The 25,010-nt window shown below is 40.4% G+C and overlaps 1 protein-coding gene across 2 annotated transcripts in view; it reads right to left on the bottom strand.

The window, feature by feature from the left end:
- Positions 1–25,010, bottom strand: part of si:cabz01090165.1 (uncharacterized protein LOC100333421 homolog) — a 175,846-nt gene that overhangs the window by 43,032 nt on the left and 107,804 nt on the right. The gene's annotated exons all lie outside the window — the stretch shown is intronic.

The raw sequence follows: 25,010 nt of genomic DNA on the forward strand, positions 1-25,010 counted from the left end.
TCCCTCTAAACCTAATATTATGTAACTGAATCATAGTTCAGTTTTGAATTTTATGTTTGGCCCGCTGGACTGACTGCAGCAAAACAATAATCAGATGTTTTCTCTCAGTGAGCCCGTATTTCCCTCACCACTAAACCACGCCACTCATGTACTCTGTTCCAGCACATTTATTTATTTCATTCATTTATTTGTTTGTTCATTCGGTTGGACAGTCAGTCAGTCAGTCTTTTGGCAAAATCCTTTTTGTCTGCTGACTAAAATATTACCATATATCATCTTTAATTATTTTAATCAATTTACTGAGTAAAAAGTCACTTTAGAGTGAAAAATAAACCAAAATATTCAAACATTATTTTTTACATTTATTTTTTGCTCTCGCTCTCCTTTTTTTTTAAATTATTTTTTGCATTTCAATCGTTTTAACATGTAAAAGCTGTCCTTGGTGTAAATCTCATTAAAACCTGTCTCCTGTCACGTGTGTTCCCGTTGTGTTCCTGTCTGCCCTTATTTGGTTTAGTTTCGGTTCTTATTATTAGTTTCCATGGTTTTTGATTAATTACTCTACCTGCTTCTGTTCTTCCTGATTATGTTCCCTGTCTTTATAAGTCCTGTGTTCTCCCTTGGTTTTTGTCTGGTGTTGAATGTCTTCCTTGCCCGTGCTCTGTGTTTCCCTGTTGGATATTAAAGACTCTTGTTTTGTGAATTCCTCTTCTCCTCATTTCCTCGCTCCTTCGTCCCCAGCGTGATCGTGACAGAACAGCAGACCAAAAAAAATAGTGAGCAGCGCTCCTTCTCCCAGTTTATTTTTTACGTTTTTGAAAAGTCTTTTGTATTTTTTTTTCTGTTTCTCCCTGCGTCTATGGAAACCACCGCATGGTTTTCCGCCCTGGCCCGCCGAAACCTCCCGCTTACCGCGTGGATGGGGCAGGACGACGCCACACTTAATTCTCTCTTCTGGATCGGGGCCAATTACCATCATCCCATGGACCTCCCAGACACCACAGGACTAAGCTGGAGGGAAGGGATCCTCCGGTGTCTGGAGAGTGTTCAGTCCCGATCCAGAACCAGCCCGCCGCTGAGCCCGCCACCCGATCCTCAGCCAAGCCTGCCGTCCGCAGGGAACTCAACGCCTCCGTCCGCAGCTCCCTCAAACCCGCCATCCGCGGGGAAGTCAAGAAGCCCGCCAGCCGCTGCTGACTCAAGCCTGCCGTCCGCGGCTCACTCAAGCCCGCCGTCCACCTCACATGTGCCCCTAGGAATGCTGGTGGAGTATGAGGGGATGTCGTGGGCTCCAGCCCCAGAGCTCGCTCCAGGATGCTCTCCTTCGTCCCCTGAGTCTCCTTTGCCTCCACTGGTCCCGTCCAGCTCCCCATCGTCTCCAGAGTCTCCTTCATCTCCTTCATCTCCGCTGGTCCCAGCCAGCTACGCTCCTCGCAAGCGCCCTCCAGAGCCCGCTCCTCCAGAGCGCCCTCCAGTGCCCGCTCCTCCAGAGAGCCCCCCTGAACTCCTTATTCTACCCAAGAAAATTGGGGGGGGGGGATATAGCCATGGCGATAGTGGCCGGGCCAAGGGCCAAGGCCACGGAGACGGATCCACCATGGCCGCCTGAAACTCCTTATCCGCCATGGCTCCCCGAGTCCCCTGATCCACCATGGCCGCCTGAGTCTCCTGATGTTCCATGGCTCCCGGGTCTGCCTGATCTGCCTCTATATCCCCGTCCTGCACCAGGGCGCCCACCCCCCCTCCCCGGTGGTACTGGTCCGGGAGGGGGGCGACCTGTCACATGTGTGTTCCCATTGTGTTCCTGTCTGCCCTTATTTGGTTTAGTTCCGGTTCTTATTATTAGTTTCCATGGTTTTTGATTAATTACTCCACCTGCTTCTGTTCTTCCTGATTACGTTTCCTGTCTTCATAAGTCCTGTGTTCTCCCTTGGTTTTTGTCTGGTGTTGAATGTCTTCCTTGCCCGTGCTCGGTGTTTCCCTGTTGGATATTAAAGACTCTCGTTTTGTGAATTCCTCGTGATCGTGACAACTCCACTATTTTAATGCAATATTGTGAATTTTGTTTTAGTTATTCATTCATGTAAAACATTTAAAATGGTTTTGAGTCAGTGTTATTTTAGTATCACTGATATACTATTATAGTTCCTCTTCAGAAACTCGAGCTGCGTCCGAAAACGCTAGGGGAACGCCTCCAGCGTGAGCGGCTCTGAATATCATGTGCAATCTGTCTAGTGGATGGGCGAGACGTCACGTACGGGGTGATGTAATGACCAGCTGGTATAAAAGCACGTGCGGTGAAACCGGCGTCAGCTTTTTGTCATTTAGCAAGCGCTCTGTGTGTGTATTGTCTGTTCAATCTGTTTTGAGTCTTATTTGGTGTTGTCTGTCCCATAAGCTCCATAAAATGTCTAAGAGACATTGTAAGGGCGAGAGCAGCCCGCAGTACAAGCTGTTCTGCTTGCGGAGCACGCACAGGCGGCACTCAAGGGCGCCGGCTGTCCGCATTGCGATCTCCTTCCAATGCACGTGCTTCGCTCCCGGAAGGCTCTCTTTAATGAGAGGGGAGCCTTCACCAGCATTCCCCGCGGTGCTGGTCCTGCTGCCGCCGAGGCGGAGCGGCGAAGGCAATTGTGGGGTTCGCAAGTGGATCTGTTGGAGGGAACAGAGACGGGCGAGTCCCTATCTCCTTCCCCACCCATCAGATTCAGTGGCCGTTCTCTGGGATTGGAAGCCCGCTCTGCGGTTACTTCTCCCAGGGGAATGAACCCGGTGCTTCTCTTATCTTCCTCTGTGGAGGATTAATGTGAGACTGCCGAAGCTGCCGAAGCCCCCTCAGTCGCCCCAGTATGAGGAGCTGTTGGAGGTGATGACTCGTGCTGTGACCATCGATTGGCCGGCCGAGGAGCAAGCTAAGCCACAGACAAGCAGACTGGATGAATGCTTTCTGCGAGTGAAGCGATCACCTCCAACACGGAGCCTGCCGTCCTTCCCTGATCTCCACACCGGATGCTGGACGGGAGCAGCCCCAGCCACGTACTAACTCCTCGTACAGGGAAGTGCAAAAGCCACTCTGGGCTGCGGACCTGCGGGTCGTACTTCAGGCTAAGTCGTCCTCGGCCAAAAAGCCCTGACGCCCATGGCCCAGGGCTTATGAGGGTAGCCCTCTCTGGGGAAGAGTGGCGTTCACCGCAGTGCACGGTGCCCATTCCTCCTCAATGCCCTCAGGAGATTGGGCTGCTAACCCTGCCACGTACGGTGTTCCAGGGCGCAGTGATCTCCAGCGAGCACTCATTTCTCTTCCACCCAGAAACGTAGTGGAGCTGAGATGCTCGCCTCCCCTTTGGGGGTCTCTAGAGCAGCTATGCTCTGATTACACCAGAGGCCATCTCGAGAGACTGGTTCCCTTAGTAGACTATTTGGCAGCGTGGAAACTACTGCCAAACGTGTCTCGGTGGGTCCTGCATACTGTAGAGAGAGGCTACAGAATCCAGTTCGGTTCTCCTCCGCCTCGATTCAACAGGGTGAGTCCCACTCTGGTGGGCCCCGAGCAGGCTCTGGTAATGGAACAAGAAGTAGATACTCTCTTGAGGAAGGAGGCCATTGAGGTGGTCCCTCCTTACGAAAGAAAGTCCAGGTTCTACAGCCGGTACTTCATAGCTCCAAAGAAGGATGGAGGGTTGCGTCCCAACCGCTCAGTCATGAGACTGAAGTTCAGAATGCTTACACTCAAACAGGTCGTGTCTCAGATCAGATCCGAGGACTGGTTTGTCACGATCGATCTAAAAGACGCATATTTCCATGTCTCCATCCTTCCCACTCACAGGAAGTTCCTGAGGTTTGCTTTCGGGGGCGAAGCTTACCAATATCGAGTTCTTCCCTTTGGCCTAGCACTCTCACCCCGCACCTTCACAAAGTGTGTGGATGCTGCGTTAGCTCCGTTGCGGCTGCAAGACATCCGCATAGTCAATTACATCGTCGATTGGTTGATTTTAGCTCAATCGGAGCAGATGGCGGTTCGACATCGAGATGTCGTTCTCGCTCATATGGAAGTGCTGGGGTTAAGACTGAACGCCAAGAAAAGTGTGCTTTCTCCGGCTCAGAGAACCACTTATATGGGCATGGTGTGGGATTCAACCACGATGCAGGCATGTATGTCACCTGCTTGGATCGAGTCGATCTTCACTGCAGTCGCGAGAGTGAGAGAAGGCCAGTCACTCACTGTAAAGCAGTTTCTGAGACTGCTGGGTCTGATGGCAGCTGCGGCGGTGCCTACATGCCTTAGACATGTGGAGACAACCCTGGTTCTTGTCTCAAGGCCCGGTGCTGGGAGCTCCTTGTCGCCGCGTAACCCTAGCGACGGACACGTCCCTCACGGGGTGGCGTGCAGTCATGAGTGGCCACGCTGCCCGCGGTCTGTGGAGTGGTCGCCATCTCACTTAGCATATCAATTGTCTGGAGATGCTGCCCGTGTTTCAAGCTCTGAAACACTTTCTCCCAGACCTGAGAGATCACCATGTGTTTGGTGCACACCGACAACACAGCGGTGGTCTCTTATATCAACCACCAAGCTGGTGCACCAGACCCTTGTGTGGGCCCAAGGGAAGTTCCGCTCGCTGAGGGCAGTTTTTATTCCTGGGCACCTCAATATGGGAGCAGACATCCTGTCGAGACGGGGGCTGAGGGAATGGATGCTTCTCTGGATGCAGATCTGGAGAGTGTTTGGCCAGGCTCAGGTGGACCGCTTTGCGACTCAAGAAACAGCGCAATGTCCCCTCTGGTACTGTCTGCCATGGTTCAGACGTGGCCAAGGCTTCGTCTGTACGCCTTTCCCCCGATCGCTCTGCTCCCGGGAGTTCTGGTGAGAGTGCCCCGAGACGAAGTCAGTCTACTACTGGTAGCGCCGTTCTGGCCGGACAGAGCTTGGTTCTCAAATCTGATTTCTCTCCTCGACGGCTCCCCATGGGAGATTCCCATCAGGAGGGATCTCCTCTCACAGGCAGGGTGCACCATCTTTCACCCCCGCCCGGAGCTATTGAAGTTGTGGGTGTGGCCCCTGAGGGGGCACAGCTCATAGCTTCTGGTCTCTCAACCGAGGTTGTTGAGACCATCCTGCAATCCAGAGCTCCCTCAACAAGGAAACTATATGCCTTGAAGTGGAAACTTTTTACTTCATGGTGCGGAGACTGCCAGCTTGACCCATTTAACTGCCCGATTGGTACAGTTCTGGAGTTCCTGCAGGTCCATCTCTCCGCAGAATTGACCAACTCCACCTTGAAGGTTTACGTGGCAGCAATTTCGGTCTACCACACCTCTCTTGGTGGGTAGTCTGTAGGCAGAAACCCCCTAGTTACACGTTTCTCCGTGGTGCGCTGAGGCTAAGGCCCCCAGTATGGTCTCGTATTCCTCCTTGGGACCTGGCTGTGGTGTTCCAAGCTCTCTGTACGCATCCCTTTGAGCCTATTGAAAAGATTTCTGATCGCCATCTCAATCTGAAGAGTAACTCAAGAGAGTTGGGGATCTTCAGGCCCTCTCAGTGGCCCCTACTCACTTGGACTTTGCGCCCGACATGGCCAAAGCCTTTCTATACCCTAGAACAGGGTATGTTCCAAAGGTCCCCTCCTCGGCACCACGGCCAGTCGTACTGCAGGCCTTCTGTCTTCCTCCCTTTCGGGAGCCTTACCAGCAAAAGCATAACTGTATGTGTCCAGTGCGAGCACTGGACGCAAAGGTCCACGGATCTGCCATGTACAGAAGGGCGAACTAATTGCCAGTATGCTATGGTCCCCCGAAGAGGGGTCTGCCTGCTACAAAGCAGACCCTCAGTCGGTGGATTGTGGATGCCATTAACATTGCCTATGAGTCCTCTCAGCTCCCCTCGCCGATGGGAGTCAGAGGTCATTCGACACAAAGTGTGGCGGCCTACAAGGCCTTTCTCGCTGGTGTCCCAATACAGGACATCTGCAACGCTGCGGGATGGTCTACGCCCCTGACCTTTGTCAGATTTTATGGCCTTGACATGCGGGCCACTCCAGGCTCTTCCGTACTCTCGCCCTAGATGTGCTCTGCAGATATACACACTGGGCAGGGACTTGAAAGTCTGGCAGCATGGGTATCTCGTTCCCCTAGCGTTTTCGGATGCAACTCGAGTTCCTGAAGAGGAATGCCTCAGGTTACGTATGTAACCCTGGTTCCTCGAGGGAACAAGACGCTGCATCTTGAGGCCATACTTCTGGCATCCCTGCCAGCACTTGCTTCATTCCTAGAAGCTGACGCCGGTTTCACTGCACGTGCTTTTATACCAGCTGGTCATTACGTCACCCCGTCCGTGATTTCTAGCCCATCCATTGGATAGATTGCACACGATATTCAGAGCCGCTCATGCTGGAGGCGTTCCCCTAGCATTTTTGGACGCAACGTCTCGTTCCCTCGAGGAACCAGGGTTGCATACGTAACCTGAGGCGTTTTTGATTTCTGAAGGAAAATTATTATAATTTTATTTTAAGTTTTAGCAATTTTGTTGTGTTTTTTGTCATTTTTTATTTGTTTAAAAATACAGATTTAAGAAGTAACATTTGTATTGTAAAACATTCAAAATACATTTGGATTTTTTTTAAAAGACAATGGAAATGAAAAAAAAAAAAGAACACATTGAGAGGCTAAGAAATTACATTATAAAATAACATTTCTTATTTCTTATCTATATTCATAGATTTCAACAGGGTTTCAGTTACATAAACAGATGGCAGGCATATGAGGCAAATATTTAATTTAAAAAATATATAAATTAGGCTTTTTTTTTGTTTTATTTCAGTTATTTAGTACTTCAATTTAAACTAAATGAAAATAAAACTTCTTATATTTTATTTCCGTTAATGTTTAATTCAAGTAATAACATTTTCTATGGTTTTAGTTTTAGTTAATCATAATAACCCAGTTCTGAATCAATTTGCATTGTGTATTGTTGATAATGTATTCTTAGGGCAAATTATATTCTTTTACTTGGAAGTCTGAAAAACTAAAAGTCAATCACAAAAAGAAGATTAATAACAATGCAATGATGTCATCATTAAGTTACTTGTTCGAACCTGGCGGGGTGTCCTTTAAAACGGCTAGGACTTTGTGAAACTCAGCGGAAGTCGTACTGCGGCTGATTGCTATTTGATTTGCCACACAGCTTGATTTGTTTTGTGCCACATCATGCTGCAGAAGTGAGAAGATGCCCCGAGGAGATGCTTTTGAGTGTCGGGATTTCATCCGTTAGAAGCTGAGAGTCGACTACACTGACAAAGAGATGAAAGTGTTTAAAATTCGGGCTGTGTCTTTGGGAGGTACTAAGAGGAGGAAGAATATTCCAGTGGGGCGAGCGAGGAGTTGTGTGCTCAACCTGTGAAATGAATTATTACCGAGAGCTAATTAAAACTCACGCTGACACGTGCAAAGGTATATATATATATATATACACATGCACACACAAAGCTCTTTGCCATTAGAGGGTTAGGTATGCGCCTTGGAGCCACCGGGAGACTTTAACACATTAATCTTGCGGTTTAAATTCCTCAAGGTGTCAGAACGTTACACACCACGATGCAGGAGGGAACACAGAAGGACAAATTAATTGAATTCTGGGACTACAATGCAATTTTTTTCCTGATGACCTCTGTGTGTATTAGTCTCAGGTTACTGAGCATATTTCTACCAATGGAGTGTGAAATGAATGCAGGCATTGATGTGACTGTCTAGAAATACAAAGGAGTCATAGATCTGATTGAATAAAATAAGAAAGCGAGTTTGGCCGCGTTTGCTAGAACATTCAGTAGTTTCACTTTTATGACCAATGGCAGATGAGTGGAACTGGGAAATCTGTTTGGAAACTACTAATTAGAGTACACCGTATGTATACAGTGCAAAGTATGAACATTTACTGTATGAATGAGTATTTGGATGACCTTCTACATTTGCAAACATGCAATATGCAACAAAGCACACTATATTTAATACTGTATCCCATAATGCAATTTGAACATTCATTACTATTACAATTTTTTTTATCTAAAGTACAGCAAAACAATACAATTTTTAATTATTTTTACTATTTAAAATAACTTTTCTATTTGAATATATTTTAAATAAAAACGTAATTTATTCCTGTGATTTCAAATCTAATTATTTAGCATCATTACTCCAGTCACATGATCCTTCAGAAATCATTCTAATATTTGGATTTGCTGCTCAAAAACATTTATTATTATTATTATTATTATTATTATTATTATTATTATTATTATTAAGTTGAAAACAGCTAAGTATAATTTTTTTAGGTTTCTTTGATGAATAGAAAATTCAGAAGAACAGGATTTATCTGAAATAGAAATATTTAGCAACATTACAAATGCCTTTATCATCACATCTGATCAATTTAAAGCATCCTTGCCAAATAAAACTATTAATTTCTATAATTTCTTTCCTAAATAAAAAATAATATACTATATATATATATATATATATATATATATATATATATATATATATATATATATATATATATATACACACACACTGGCTTCAAGCTTTTGAATAGTGTATAATGTTGTATAATATATATATATTTTTTTTTTTTTTGCTGTATTTTGGATCAAATAAATGCAGGCTTGGTGAGCAGAAGGGAATTCTTAAAAACAAACAAACAAACAAACAAAAAAACATTAAACATCTTATACTGTTCAAAAACTTTTGACTGGTTGTGTAATTGCCAAAAGTTAAAGTTTAATTCCAATATGATACCTAAATGACAATGTTATAGCATGCAATTTTTTAAAATGGTAAAAACAGTATTAAATCAAAACTGTAATATTAAACATTTCACTTTAAATTTACAGTTAAATTAACGTGTAGGACACTTTGCTTAATAATAAAATGCATTTTAGAGTAAAATTTCTTGCATATTTTTACATATAATGTCCTAGTACAGAAATAGCACCCATTTGGTGGAATGGCCCTAGTAAGTATATACTGTGTAGTATTCAGTAAGTAGTATGTTAGTATTCTGAACACGGTCAGTCAATATATTTGCAGTTTCCTGTAATGACACTATGGAACAGCTATGACACACTTCACCTCTGAAAACAGCAGATGCGCAGGGGACGTCATTGCCATGATACAAATATATGAGTGCGTGTGTGCATGCATGCATGCAAGGTGGGTTGGTTTACATAATAATTAACGCATGTATGTGTCCTGTGGGGATGGTGATGATGAGCTTTCCCCAGGCAGGCTGAAAGCATTGAAGTGTAATGGCACCCCACGACCGCTGTCCCCTACAAAGTGATGTTCATTAACACAACCCACAAAACCATGTGCTGCTGTTTAGATCATAATTTGCTGTTCATTAGTGCCAGAATGAACCTTTCCCTATTTGAATATATATGCTCAAAGTTTGAGGTCGACTTTTTACATCTTTGAAAGTATCGTGCAGTAAATGCAGTAATATTGTAAATAATATTACAATTTAAAATTAATGTTTTCTAACTCAATATTATATATGTATATATACAGGTGCATCACAATAAATTAAAAGTTCATTTATTTCAGTAATTCAACTAAAATTGTGAAACTTGTGTATTAAATAAATTCAGTGCACAAAGATTGAAGTAGTTTAAGTCTTTGGTTCTTTTAATTGTGATGATGTTGGCTCACATTTAACAAAAACCCACCAATTCTCAACAAATTAGAATACTTCATAAGGCCAATAAAAAAATAAATAAATAAATAAAAAACATTTTTAGTGAATTGTTGGCCTTCTGGAAAGTATGTTCATTTACTGTATATGTACTCATTACTTGGTAGGGGCTCCTTTTGCTTTAATTATTGCCTCAATTCGGCGTGGCATGGAGGTGATCAGTTTGTGGCACTGCTGAGGTGGTATGGAAGCCCAGGTTTCTTTGACAGTGGCCTTCAGCTCATCTGCATTTTTTGGTCTCATTTCTCATTTTCCTCTTGACAAATTCAGGTCTGGTGAGTTTCCTGGTCAGTCAAGCACAACGACACCATGGCCATTTAACCAACTTTTGGTGCTTTTGGCAGTGTGGGCAGGTGCCAAATCCTGATGGAAAATGAAATCATCATCTTTAAAAAGATGGTCAGCAGAAGGAAGCATGAAGTGCTCCAAAATTTCTTGGTAAACGGGTGCAGTGACTTTGGTTTTCAAAAAACACAATGGACCAACACCAGCAGATGACATTGCACCCCAAATCATCACAGACTTTGGAAACTTAACACTGGACTTCAAGCAACTTGGGCTATGTGCTTCTCCACCCTTCCTCCAGACTCTAGGACCTTGGTTTCCAAATGAAATACAAAACTTGCTCTCATCTGAAAAGAGGACTTTGGACCACTGGGCAACAGTCCAGTTCTTCTTCTCCTTAGCCCAGGTAAGACGCCTCTGACATTGTCTGTGGTTCAGGAGTGGCTTAACAAGAGGAATACGACAACTGTAGCCAAATTCCTCGACACGTCTGTGTGTGGTGGCTCTTGATGCCTCGACCCCAGCCTCAGTCCATTCCTTGTGAAGTTCACCCAAATTCTTGAATCGATTTTGCTTGACAATCCTCATAAGGCTGCGGTTCTCTCGGTTGGTTGTGCATCTTTTTCTTCCACACATTTTCCTTCCACTCAACTTTCTGTTAACATGCTTGGATACAGCACTCTGTGAACAGCCAGCTTCTTTGGCAATGAATGTTTGTGGCTTACCCTCCTTGTGAAGGGTGTCAATGATTGTCTTCTGGACAACTGTCAGATCAGCAGTCTTCCCCATGATTGTGTAGCCTAGTGAACCAAACTGAGAGACCGTTTTGAAGGCTCAGGAAACCTTTGCAGGTGTTTTGAGTTGATTAGCTGATTGGCATGTCACCATATTCTAATTTGTTGAGATCATGAATTTGTGGGGTTTTGTTAAATGTGTGCCAAAATCATCGCAATTAAAAGAACCAAAGACTTAAACTACTTCAGTCTGTGTGCATTGAATTTATTTAATACACAAGTTTCACAATTTTAGTTGAATTACTGAAATAAATTAACTTTTCCACGACATTCTAATTTATTGAGATGCACCTGTATATGCACCTGCATATACACATACACATACATTCTCTGCTGGCCCTATAAAAAAATAAAATTGTGTGAAAAATGTTTTTATTGATTATTTAGGTATCATTTTAATTTGTGTAATGTCCACAAAATTGCCTATGATCAGTTTAGTTGAGGTTGAACTGGAATATCCTACATCCAGCACTACAGATAGTACTACCCTTTTGTTGAAAGACGTCACATCTGATTTGTTACGAGCATTAGTGACAGAATCATCAGCCAATCAAATTATTACGTTCAGTGACAGCCCGCCCTCTGGGTCCAGCGACGTGCCCAGTGCTACCCCCAGCGTTAGACCGCTCCTTTAGTCAGGGATTTCCAAGGAACGAAAGTGAAATCCAACGAAAAGAAAATGACAGCTGCAGTCATCGGTGTCTACACCAGATCTTGTTGCCAATCTACTAAAAACACCTTTTGCAGACAAAAGAGAATAACTGAGAAAGGAAGACCTACACTGAATTCGCTAACAAAGGCCAGCAAAGGTTTTAAGCGCCATTTCAAAGACTGCAACTGTGAGTGCTATGAGCGGCTAACAGCTAGCACCGAGCACAAGTTATTTTGTTGACCGTGTTTACTTTTTAATCCGAGTAAAGGGACGGAATGACAGACCCATGGACTTTATTTACAAGTGACAGGTGAGTGCTTTATTATTTGATGAGTATTGTATCATGCATATTGTTATGGAGGTGTATGCAGTGCGTTGATAATACTGTGGTGCGGTGTGTGGATGTCCAGCATTTGTAGAGTTTTGCTGCTTTGGGCGCATCATCATTTTAGAGTGACGTGAATGTGCATAGTGACCCCTACTGTTGAAATTGTTGATCAGCCGTTATTGTTGTTGAGAGCCTGTGTGCGGCATAATATATGTGTAATATATGCATATGGCTGCATTAGCTGTAACAGAGATGTGTAAGATGTGTGCATGTAGTTTACAGTTGCTTACTGAAGGCCCTGACTAAAAAATATATTAGATATGTATTATTATTTTTATTTTTTTTTATAAAATCTGATAATTATATGGGGCATAGTTTGAAACATATTTCCCCTTTATGCATGTAGTTTCAATGTAGGCTAGTTAGCTACTATTAGCTTGCAGTATACAGTAGCTCACTATCTAGTTTTTCTAAGCAGTAACCTGACTAAGCTTGAACTGCTACATATTATAAACAGCTTTCAGCATGACAAACTATGTTTCAAAGCTTCTTCAGTTTCACTCCTGATGTTCACACACAGAAGCTGCTTCTGTATTCTGCTCATGTTCCATATTCCACCCATATTTACGTGATAATAATAATTATATGAGCCTTTAGATCCATTCGGAATCTTTCAAAAGCCTTGCGATGTGTATAGAAAACATTTACTGACTAAGAAGGGTACATTGGGATTTATGTTAAGAATTGGATACTAACATACAACTTACTGTGCAGTATACATACAGTACTTTATACTGCCTACTAATTGTGAAAAAAAAAAAAAAAAGGTAATTTTACTACAAAATAACGTAGTAGAAATGGAAAAAATTAGATATTATTTTATATCGAACATTTCATCATTGGCACAAGACCTCATGGCAATGCATGTTCAGTTTAGTGTCGTCCAGTTTTAATCTGAAAAAAAAAAAAACTTTGACAAATGCAGGTCAATTTGTATACATGGGAAATTTGTTTTTGTCCAGACTTTCACTATTAATAATTAGTGAAGATCACCGGATATGATGAAGACGTATATTTTGCAGCTATGCATCAGCAATGTTTCGTTTAGCTGCCTAATTATCAGTTTTACGTGGTAATTGAAATTAAAATAAAATAAAATAAATAAGTATTGTGTGCCATTGAGTGAATATGTAATCATGTAATCAATAAAAAAGTAACTGTAATCTGATTAAGAGCATTTTAAAATGTAATATAATCCAATTACAACTACTTACAGTACTTTTTCAAATGCGATTACCTAATCCAGATTACATGTAATCAGTTACTCTCCAGCGATACTTAGCAGATGTTAAGCCGACACTCAATCAAATGATTGCAAGTTGAAATGCAGTTGCAAAGTTACTTATAGTGAGTTAAACATCTAATGTGGACAATGAAAATAAAGTGTTACCTAGCAGTACGTTAGTGTGTGTTTGTGTAGAGAGATTGCACAAAGGCTTGCTCAGAGGTTTTTTCTTAAACACAGACAACTCCTTTCCCCCTAACACATCAATTCTGTTAAAGCAGAATGGATACATCCACCCGCCAGCGAGAGAGGCGGCGTGTGAGAATGTGTGCCCTTCTGTTTATCGTTTCCTTTCTGACCAGCCAAATTGCAGGAGTGATTTCCATGCCACGATTCATCTCCCCTCACCCTTCTGAATGTCGCTCTCAGAGCCCGACTCTGTTCTCCTCCTCGCTCTTTCATCTGCTTCTGATGGCTTTGAGAGAAATCTGCAGTGCCACTTCCCTCTGGATGTAGAGATGAAAATCACAGTGCTCTATCGGAAATGACAGGCGATTTTCCTAAAATGACGGCCTCATTCGGGTCAGAAACAGCGGCGAGCTGCATTTGCTGTCTGTTTGCCCTATATTGATCTTTGTTTCTTGTCGTCTTTATTCACGAGCGCCCTTGCTGTAGAGATCTGGTGCGATTACCTCCCACGGTAGCTCTCTACTCCGCCCCATCTGTATTTCTCCTTCTCGTTTTCTCCCGTTCCCTGCTGGTGGATCTTAATTAGGATCTGAGTAGGCCACGGGCCTGTGAGCATCAAAGAGCAGAAATCAATCTGAGATTGAGAGAGATACGCGTGGAGGACTTCTGACTGTCAGGAGCTGCCATCTGCAGACATGCTGAATCACGGTCCCTCTCGCTCCGGGAAAGTGTGATTGCTTTCCCCCTCCGTCATTCCTTCTCTACACTGCACTTCTTGCTCTGATCTCTCCCTTTGTTCTCAGAACACATCGACCACTTATCCATTCCCTTCTCTGAGTCTATGTTTTCATGTTTTTGTGCTCGCCATCAATCTTTGCTGCTTTCTGTTCATGTCTCATTTCATAGTTGGTGGTCCCACTATATGCGCAACATATCCCACATGCTGTCCTCAAACACAGGGTTTGAGATGTTCTTGCTGTCTCTCAATTTCTTTGTCCTTTTCTAATACTTGCCTTTCCAGTCCTGTCTATTCCTTGTTCTGTACATCTGTCCTTTTCATTTAATAGTGTGTCTAGTTCCTTTTCTATTATTTTCTTTTATCTTGTCTCCATTTCCTGTCCTGTTCATGTTCCTTTCTTTTGTCTCATTCCAGTCCCTAGTTCTTGTCCCTTTCTTTATTTAGTTTTATTTGTCCTCCATGTCCTTTATTTTATTTTCCTTTCCTTTCCTTTCCTTTCCTTTCCTTTCTCACTTTCCTTTCTCACTTTCCTTCCTCATTTGCTGCTCATTGGTGGTGTTGTTTTTGATGTGCCTGGCGACATGGAAAGACAGCCAGAAGGTATCTCTCTAGCCTGACTGTTCTGGTTAGCAGACATCCGCTCCCTGCCTTAGCACCCTCACACATGCGCACACACATGCAAAAATGCATATTTCATCCCAAAACACTGCGATAAAACAACAGCAGTCAGAAAGACGAGCCGGTCTCCTTACACAACATGCACGCATGCAAGCAAATATAGAAGCAGCTATGCAAATATACTCATTCGCACACACTCGAATATTTCCCATCCAGGAAGATGAAGTGGGTTAGGTTGTGTTGGCTCTTTGGCACAGTGCAGCGGGAACAGATGGCCAGGACTGGATCACGTCCCGGCTACAGTTCTTCTGGGAGTGGCACGCAGAAGGGCTGGGGATCTTCAGCCATCCGCCAGGCTGAAACCTCCCTCATTTCAGTTTAAGAGCTGACAAATATCACCCCATCTCTGTCTGCCTGTCTCTCTCTCATTTTTTTTTTTCCTCTTCTCTCTCTCCCACTGTCTCTCTCCAAGGGTGCTGCTTTCCCACCTGCTCTCTACAATTAATCTAATGTCCTCCTAAATCTTAATTTCAAACCCTCTTCCAAGAAGATGGATATGATTTTAACTAATTAATAGATCAAGGTATGCAGAATGTTCAATGCGCCTCTGATCACAGAAGGGAGGGGGCCTTCAGTCCCCTTCCAATGAATTTCCCATTTCATGCTCATTTGTTATGTTAACTATTATTCAACGTGGTGTGATGAATTGTTGCGATTGTTCAATTTAATCCTTGTAAAACGTCTTCAATCATCTTTGAGTAATCAGGTCTGACGTGCTCATTAATTATATTAAAAAAAAAGAGCTTTTTCATTCAAATGTTGCGTATGCTGTGCATAGAGAATAATTTGCAAGTTCCAAAAGCGAAATGCACTACATGACCAAGAGTATGTGGGCACCTGTATGTGCTTTTAAACATTTATAATTTCAAAACCATGAGCCTCAATAGGGATTCGGTCTTGCCTTACAGCCATAACAGCGTCTGCTCTTCTGGAAAGGATTTCTACTTGATGTTGGAACATTGTTCAAGTTGCGGCAGAGATTTACTCTCATTTAGGCACAATGACTCACAGTCAGCGTTCCAAGTCATCTCAAAGGTGTTCAATGGGCTTTGTCCATGCTGGACTCGGTAAACCATTTCTTCATGGACTCGGCTTTGTGCACAAGGGACATTATCACACTGAAACAGAACAGGTTCCACAAAATTATGTTTGACATTCTACAAAAACTTGTAGATTTCATGGCATTATGTTTGATTTTATGCACCTACTAGTAATGAGTATAGCTGAATTAGCCCAATCTGTTAATTAGAAGGGGAAGTTCACGTACTCTTGGCAATGTAGTCTAACTTGAAAAACATAAAAACAGTTTATTTTTCATATTACATATAAACAATTTATAGACATATTTTTGTCTCTAAGATGCACTAATCCTGTCAGCTTTTGAGCTGATTTGCTACACAACCTAGAATTAAACTGCTGGTCTCGTCTGGCCAGAGGATAACAGCACAATATTTCGACACGCTATTTGCCTTTTAATACTGTAAAGCTGCTTGTAAAAAGCGCTTTATAAATAACGGTGACTTGACTTGAACTGTTGTGTGTCTCAGAATGACACAAAGAGGTGTTTCTCTACTGAATGAATCCACAGTTTTGAGTAAAAAAAAATAAATAGTGAGCCACTGATTCAGTGATCATTGATAAAGACTAGCTTCATTTCTGAATGAATCGGCTGTTTGAACGAATCAGATGAATGAACGACTGAATGAATCACTCATTGAGACACTGAGAGATTAATATGGAATCAAACATATTTCTTTCTAAATTTTTTTTTTTTTTTTTTTTGTCTTTTCTCATGTAACAAAATAATGTAATTATAATATAATGTCATTATTTAGGCTGGAATCAATCTAAATTTGAGCATTCATTGGCTCAAATTATGGTTTCAAATTACAATTAAAATGTGACTATATCTGGCCAACTAAAGTGAACCGCAGGGACTCCTTTCCCATAAATGAGCCCTATAGAGTCTGCCAAGCACTAGCGCGCCTATAAAAACAACCCTGCCTTTACTTTGATGACCTACTGCTGTCAGGCTAAGTCTAAAAAAACAGCCTCATAACCCGTTATTGGACTGAATTCATCAAGCCACTCTGATGGATCGTAAGAAAGTCAGAAAGGTGTAGGGTAAAAACATTGCGATGTCTCTCCATGATCAATTCCAGGGCATGTACAGAGAAACGACGGTGGTGAGTGAAGTCATCATTACCTCTTAATAGACTCGGTGTAATGACCACTTTCACTCTCTTCTGCTCTTTCTTTCAGCCCCTTTCTCCCTGTCTGATGACAGTCATCTAATGGAGACTAAGCAGGATCATTCCCCAGCTCCTTAAAACACAGCCCGCCGCTCTCTTTAATTCAATAGCTCTTTCCCCCTATTCCATCTGGGGCAGTGCTGATGATGTTTACTCCCTTTGAAGCAGACGGCGACGGCAGAACAAAAGGAAAACACGCAATTGTCACCAGTCTCTTCAAAAAGCCATTTTGAGCATCAATCTTGTTTTCATTTTCTCTTTTTTCAGTCGACACGATCCGTGGTCAATAGAGCCGGTAGCGGTGTCAAACTCTCCGCGACAGCCGAGGTGTTTGGTTAAAGATAAATTGGCAAGGATGTGCTCGCCCTTGGCAGGTTATACATCACGCCGATGCATTTCCTCTTAAAGTTGGATGAATACAGCGGCAGAGAGACAGCTAAATACATCAGTAAATACAGCGGATAAAGATACGCCTTAAAACCTGGATTCACTGCGCAATAAAAGCTAAACTGAACCCCATTAATATATCTCTGAAATGTGATGAAGTTGTTTTGTTTTAGCTAATTGAACAAGAAGTTTATTGTAGATAAAACTGCAGTTTGCAAACAACGACACCAGCGAATTCTTCATTCATCCTGGATGAGAGCAGTTTCAGATTAGTGCGTCATTCAAATTGAGCTGAAAATCAGCAAAAAGTGCTGTGTGTGGGCATGGAAACAATTTCTAAAAGGGATCCACAAGGGGTGCATTAAAAAAAAGTCTTACAGAAATGCATTTTAGGGCTGTCAGTTATTATATTGATGAAATATGTTTTAATTAATTAATTTATATATTTATTCATTCATTCATTCATTCATTTATGCATGTATTTAATTAAATTTTTTAAATTTTATTTTTTTTGCATCTACATTCACTATTAGTACTATTATTAGTACATGACTATTTCAGTATTATTAATATATTACTTTTTCATTAGCAAGCAGCATGGAATTAAGGTTAAGATCACTTGTGACAGCACTAGTAAAAAGGGTACACATGTACGCACACAGGCATGCACACACACGTTCGTTTTTGTGAAAAGTGGGGACATCCCATAGGCGTAATTGTTTTTATACTGTACTTACTGTATGTGCTATTGTCCTACACCAACCCTACACCTTACAGGAAACTTTGTGCTATTTCAGTTATGTTTAATAAAAATGTCATTTTTTATGACATTTCTTCCAAATTTTAAAATTAAATTCGTTGTAATTTAAAGCATGAAACGACAATTGGGTATTGGGTTGCATGTGTTGGAGTTTGCTTCAATATAAATCAAATGCTAAAAAAAAGAAAGAAAAAAATTAAAAGAAAAAAAACAAAAACCTGTAGAGACACAGAAGAGATGAGAGACCATGTGCTCTTATGCCTAGACAAACAAAACAAATCCTTCAGCTACTCAATGAACCTGGAGAAACCTCGAGAACTGAAGTGAAGAGGAAACACAGTTCATCTCCTGTAAGTGTTATCAAACCACACTGTCAACACCTCAACATCATCACCTCCGCTCAAAAATAGCCCAAGTCGGCACATAACAAGGGTGCGACTGAATGGAAACTTCTTTCGCAAATACAAGACTGTAAGTGAGAGATAAAGAGTGAGAGGAGAGACTGAAGACAGCCTATTTAGATGAGATTTGATGAAGATCAGATGTTCTCTGCTGCCATACTGTTGGCTAACAGACCCGAGCATCATCCCATCTGATAAACCCGTTCCAGCTCCTCCAATCCCTCTCTCTCTCTGTATTTTCAGTCACCATTTCACCACTTGAAAAATGGTGCAACTGCAAAGGATCAATACTTTCCTTCATGTCCTTCCTCATGCTACACTTCCTAAAAAGGTCAGCAATGTATTTAATCTTCACTAGTGAGAACATGATTCTTTATCAGTGTGTTTAAGACACTGTTTAAAACCTTTTCATTCTCTTCATTGATTCACTCATATTGATTTTTTTTTTTAGATGTCTCAAACTTTTGACAGCTGGTAGTTTTACAGGCCTGAGGCTGCTTTAGGCAAAGCAAATGCTAGCAGACATTTTCATATGCCGACCTCATTTACAAACAAGTACAAACAAATTACTTTCAGACTGAGGAGTATGATGAGTTTTATATATTTACAGAGTGGTTGGGATGGTGTAGCCTAACTATTTTTGATATTTTGCATGTTAAACAGCATTAAATGTATCTGACCATGTCAAAATCACAATATATAAATATATGCACTACCAATCAAAGGTCTGATGTTATTTATTTTGTAATAAATTAATGAATATTTTATTCAATATTAATAAATAAAAAAGTCTGTAAAATGATGTGCATTTAATTTCTTGTATAGGCAAAGAAACTTCGAGGAAAGTTTCAGAAAATTGTGTTAACAAAAAATAAATCATGAGATTAAACGCTACTGACAGACATATTAAATACATTTAAATTGCTTTAATGCATCATTCAGAATAATAACAGAGATGATAGAGAGTACATTTGTTTTAATAAACTGATTATATATCAATTCTAAAAAGTCATTAAGGATGAAACAGTTCAACCTAAAGAGTTTTGCATTTGAAAACACAATGCAAAAAATATTATTATTATTATTATTATTTTTTTTTTTTCAGTTCTGTTGACTGTTGCCAAGCGCTGTGGGTGCAGATTACACATCTCACAGAGAACATATAATTTACGTTGCCTCTTTTTGGTGGCAGCTCTTTAAAATCATTAAGTCATAAAGTGTTTTATTTCCACAGTTGGAGCCAAATGGCCCAAACAGAACTCTTACCAAAATCATTTAATAAACATGTTATTTGCTTCCTTGGCCCATTTGACATGTGGAGCATTTAGCTTCCAGTTCAATTCAGTTCAGGTTTATTTGTATAGTGCGTTTCACAATGCCACATTCTTGCTTTTCACAATTTAATTTCAAAGCAGCTTTAAAGAAAAGGCATGTTTCAATGACACAATGTCATTTGGTACTAATGGACAAGGAATCTTGCATTAAATCATTACATTTCCCTGAATATTTTTGAGCAGCCACAGCTTGGAGAAAACCTTGAAAATAACCAGTCTCTTCTGGGATCCATCCTTATCTAGCAACAAAGTAATATCATAATAATATACAGCTCTAATATAGTACAAACTATGCGTTCAGTTAGACAGGCGCATTATTAAGGCAGTAAATACAGCTTGTGATTGGAGTGATTGCAATAAAAGGATAATATAATGGAAGAACATTAACACTACCTATGTTTCCATGCAAAGTTGAAAATAAAAATTGGAATATCACATTTAAATAAATCCAATGTGTTCAAGAGAACAAACTTTTCACTTCCTGGGAAACTAGTGCAAAATCAGTAATAAAATGATAAAAAGTTGCTTGTTTTTCCTACATAATAATTGTGGCAGACGAAGTGCACTGACAAACACTGTTATCTTGCATTCGAATGCCTGATGTTTAGGAACACAAGCGTGCGAGAGTGTTCTGGGAAGTGATTATATTGAATCATTTTGATTACAGACTTTTGCTCAGGCATTTCAAAATGACTAAAATGACATTTAAGATGCGATGAGATTGGGCAGCCAGTTAGTCCAATTATCCAATAACATGATATTTTGAGGTAAAGCCTTTTGTTGTGCATCCAGGAATTTATAAGGTAAATGGGTTGTCATAGTTTATGCATATGTTTTCTTACTGAATAAATTACAGTTTATGCATATGTTTTCTTAATGTTTATGCATATGAATTCTTACTCATCTGAGGTAAACAGATCATTTTTATGTGCATCTTAAGAATATTAAATATATTAAACAGTCAATAAATGTACTATTGATAATAATAATAATAATAATAATACATATTTATTGCATTTATAATGTTACAAAACATTTCTATCTTGGATAAATGCTGTTTGCTTTTATTTTGAACTTCCTATTAATAAAAGAATCCTGCCAAAAAATAAAAAAAAGAAGGAAAACAACCCTTGTTTTGTTTGTTTGTTCATCCATTTAATACAATGTTTCAATCTTAGTTTATGCATGTTTCCTTACAGAATAAATAAATATCCACCTCAATTGAAAAATATGTTTTTGTACATTTTAAGATTTTATGCATACTTGCCATTTCCATCCAGTGATTTTAAGCAGCATTTTATGCAATACTCCAAAATTTGCATAAATAATATGTGACAAAAATATAGCTATTGTCATTTTGTCTGTCTCTTTGCAATGTACAATGCATTTTACAAACATTCTTACTAAGATTTGAGCAAATTTAATTTCCACATGTAACAGTATTTGATTTGAGTGCAAGGGGGAATCCTTAGCCCCAGACAGACCATCATTTTTGCTACTGGGTTACTAATGCCTTTCCACAAAACAGGGTGCGAAAAAGCCACAAAAAAAGATTAACATGAGGTCCTCCAAGTCATGGGACCCCAAATTGGAAATCCATGGAAAGAGGCTGTTCAACACAGCTAATGTGGGTTGATACATTATCCTCAAACACTCAGCAGCAGCAGAGCTTTGAACCCACAGCAGGAGAGCGGTTCTCAACACTTAGCAGTAGATGAGTACTCATCCCTCCGTGGGACACCAGGACTAAACCCTCAGCAGCAGATGAATACTCAGGGTTCTGCCCTAAATTCAGCCCAGTTGGAGCCTCAGTGTGTCAAGAGTTTGAGTCCAGCTTTAACCATGTCAGAGACGGCGGAGTCATGACCCGCATCCATCTGCTGATGTGGGATGTTATCAGAGCCCCGGCGGAGAGGAAGGAGCCCAGGGATCCAACTGGGAGCAAGGTGTAAATTCACATCTGCGCAGGAAACCAGAGAAGGTGAGAATGAAGATGGTGTCTGGTGTTCTTGGTGTGTTCTCTGAATGGTAGCAGGAGTGGAGGGCTGTTAAGCAGCTAATGAGAACATCAATAGTCGCGGGTTAGCTTGTGGCTGTGCGAGTGGTTTGGGGTTTTTGGATGTCTTGAGGCAGAGTGAATGATGATTATGTATCACAGAACTTGTTTGAGTTTATAGAGAAAACTGAGAAGAATGGATGGCAAGAAACTCCTGTTTAAATTTTACAGTGTTATGATTGGCACACTTGCTTCTCCTGACACAATACTGGAAACTTAAAATCAAATAACCTGCAGACTAAAACCACCTTTCAAGACATTTCATGAAGTCCAAAGATTAGTCTTTATATTTAATTAAATATAATGTAAAATTCTGGTTAATGCGATAATCTGATTATTTTCACATTATGGTAACATTTTCACATTACAACTAACAAATTGCTGATATTAAAGTTCTACACTATTTTGTGTACATTTTCAAAAAACAAATGACTAAAATTGGTTGTTTTATATGCTACTAGATAAATTAGGAATCACACTATAATGCACAGTGTTAAAAATAGACATTCACATCAGAAGTGAGTGTAAAGTTTCTCAAGAGAAACTTGAGGGGCCCTTTAGGGATCTGTAATTATGTAATAGCTAAACATATAATTATCTAAAATAAAATCAGCCAATAACAGATATGGTACAGATATGAGCATCTTTAATAATAAAAAAATAAATAAATTAAAGACCAACTTTACCCTAAGTCAACATAATGAAGTTATGAGATTAAAAATATGATCTCCATCAGCTCTCATTATCAAATATCTAAACATCTAATTATCTTAAATTAAAATCAGCTGATAACCGACATGGTACCAATATATGTATCTTTAAAAACGACAAAATGACCAACTTAAACCTGAGTCAACTTAATGAAGTTATGAGATAGAATATTCTCTCCATTAATGCTAATTAATTAATATATAAACATCTAATTATCTCAAATAAATATCAGCCGATAACCGATATGTGCCTCTTTAAGAAAAGAGAAAATAATCAACTTAAACCTACGTCAACATAATGAAGTTATGAGAAAAACAAAAAAAAAATCTCTCCATCAGCTCTAATTATCTAAATATCTAAATCTCAAATTAATATCAGCTGATAACCGATATTTTACCAATATGTGCATCCCTAAACTTGAACCAAAGACAACATAATGAATTTATAAGATAAATATATTATCTCCATCAACTCATTATTAAATATTGACCATAAAAAAGGTCCATAACACATGTTCTTCTTATTGGACCTTTACAGTTTGTGTTTGACTTCACATATCCAATGACTTTTCAGGGCAGGTGCACTACAAAGGCAAATATGCATTTGTGACCCCATCCCACACAAGAATGTAGTGTGATTTTTTTTGAGGCAGCTGCAGGACTTCAGCGTCCAGAGACTTCTGCCGATCTTCACTGTTAGCTATGCTAAATAAAGCGCTAATTGTCGGAGATTTTAACATTCACACTGATAATACAAATGATGCATTAGGACTTGCGTTTACTGACCTAATAAACTCTTTTGGAGTCAAGCAAAACGTCACAGGGCCCACTCATCGTTTCAATCATACGCTAGATTTAATTATATCGCATGGAATTGATCTTACTGAATAGATATCGTACCTCAAAGTGATGATGTTACTGATCATTTCCTTGTATCGTGCATGCTGCGTATTACCGATATTAACTATATGGCTCCGTGTTATCGTCTGGGCAGAACTATTGTTCCAGCCACCAAAGACAGATTCACAAATAACCTGCCTGATTTATCTCAACTGCTCTGTGTACCCATAAATACACGTGAACTAGATGAAATGACTAGCAACATGGGCACTATCTTCTCTAATACATTAGAAGCTGTTGCCCCTCAATATGAAAAAGGTTAGAGAAAAACGTACTGTGCCATGGTACAACAGTTATACCCATTCTCTCAAGAAAGAAACTCGTAATCTTGAGTGCAAATGGAGAAAAACTAACTTGGAAGTTTTTAGAATTGCGTGGAAAAACAGTATGTCCAGCTATAGACAGGCTCTAAAAGCTGCCAGGGCAGAGCATATCCACAAACTCATAGATAATAACCAAAACAATCCAAGGTTTTTATTTAGCACAGTGGCTAGACTAACAAATAAACAGATGCCACCCGACCTAAATATTCCCTCACAGTTTAATAGTAATGACTTTATGAATTTCTTCACTGATAAAATGGATAACATTAGAAATACAATAACAAATGTAGGTTCTACACCGTCTGGTACTTCAGTTTCATTCACCGCTCCCAAAGAAAAACTGCAGTGCTTTACAACTATAGGACAGGAAGAACTAAATAAACTTATCACTGCATCTAAACCAACAACATGTTTATTAGATCCTGTACCCACTAAACTACTGAAAGAGTTGTTACCTGTAGCAGAAGAACCTCTTCTCAATATTATTAACTCATCGTTATCTTTAGGTCACGTCCCAAAACCATTCAAGCTGGCGGTTATTAAGCCTCTTATTAAGAAACCACAACTAGATTCTAGTGAACTGGCAAATTACAGACCCATTTCAAATCTGCCGTTTATGTCTAAAATTTTTGAAAAAGTTGTGTCTGCTCAATTGTGCTGCTTCTTGCAAAAAAATTATCTCTATGAAGAATTTCAGTCAGGTTTCAGGCCTCACCATAGCACAGAAACTGCACTTGTTAAAATTACAAATTACTTGCTTCTTGCGTCAGACCAAGGCTACACCTCATTGCTAGTTTTACTTGATCTTAGTGCTGCGTTCGACACTATAGACCATGGCATACTCATAGATCGATTACAAAACTATACGGGTATTCAAGGGCAGGCTTTAAGATAGGTAGGATCTAAACTATCCGATCGCTACCACTTTGTTTTTTTAAACGGGGAGTCATCTCAACTATCACCAGTAAAGTATGGAGTACCACAAGGATCTGTCCTAGGTCCTCTACTATTTTCAATATACATGTTGCCCCTTGGTGATATTATTAGAAAATACGGGATTAGTTATCATTGTTATGCTGATGATACTCAACTATATATCTCAACAAGAACAGATGAAACTTCTGAACTATCTAAGCTAATAGATTGTGTTAAAAATTTAAAAGATTGGATGACCAATAATTTCCTCCTATTAAATTCG

The sequence above is a fragment of the Onychostoma macrolepis genome, chromosome 18 (genome assembly GCF_012432095.1).
Source record: "Onychostoma macrolepis isolate SWU-2019 chromosome 18, ASM1243209v1, whole genome shotgun sequence".
Taxonomy (NCBI): domain Eukaryota; kingdom Metazoa; phylum Chordata; class Actinopteri; order Cypriniformes; family Cyprinidae; genus Onychostoma; species Onychostoma macrolepis.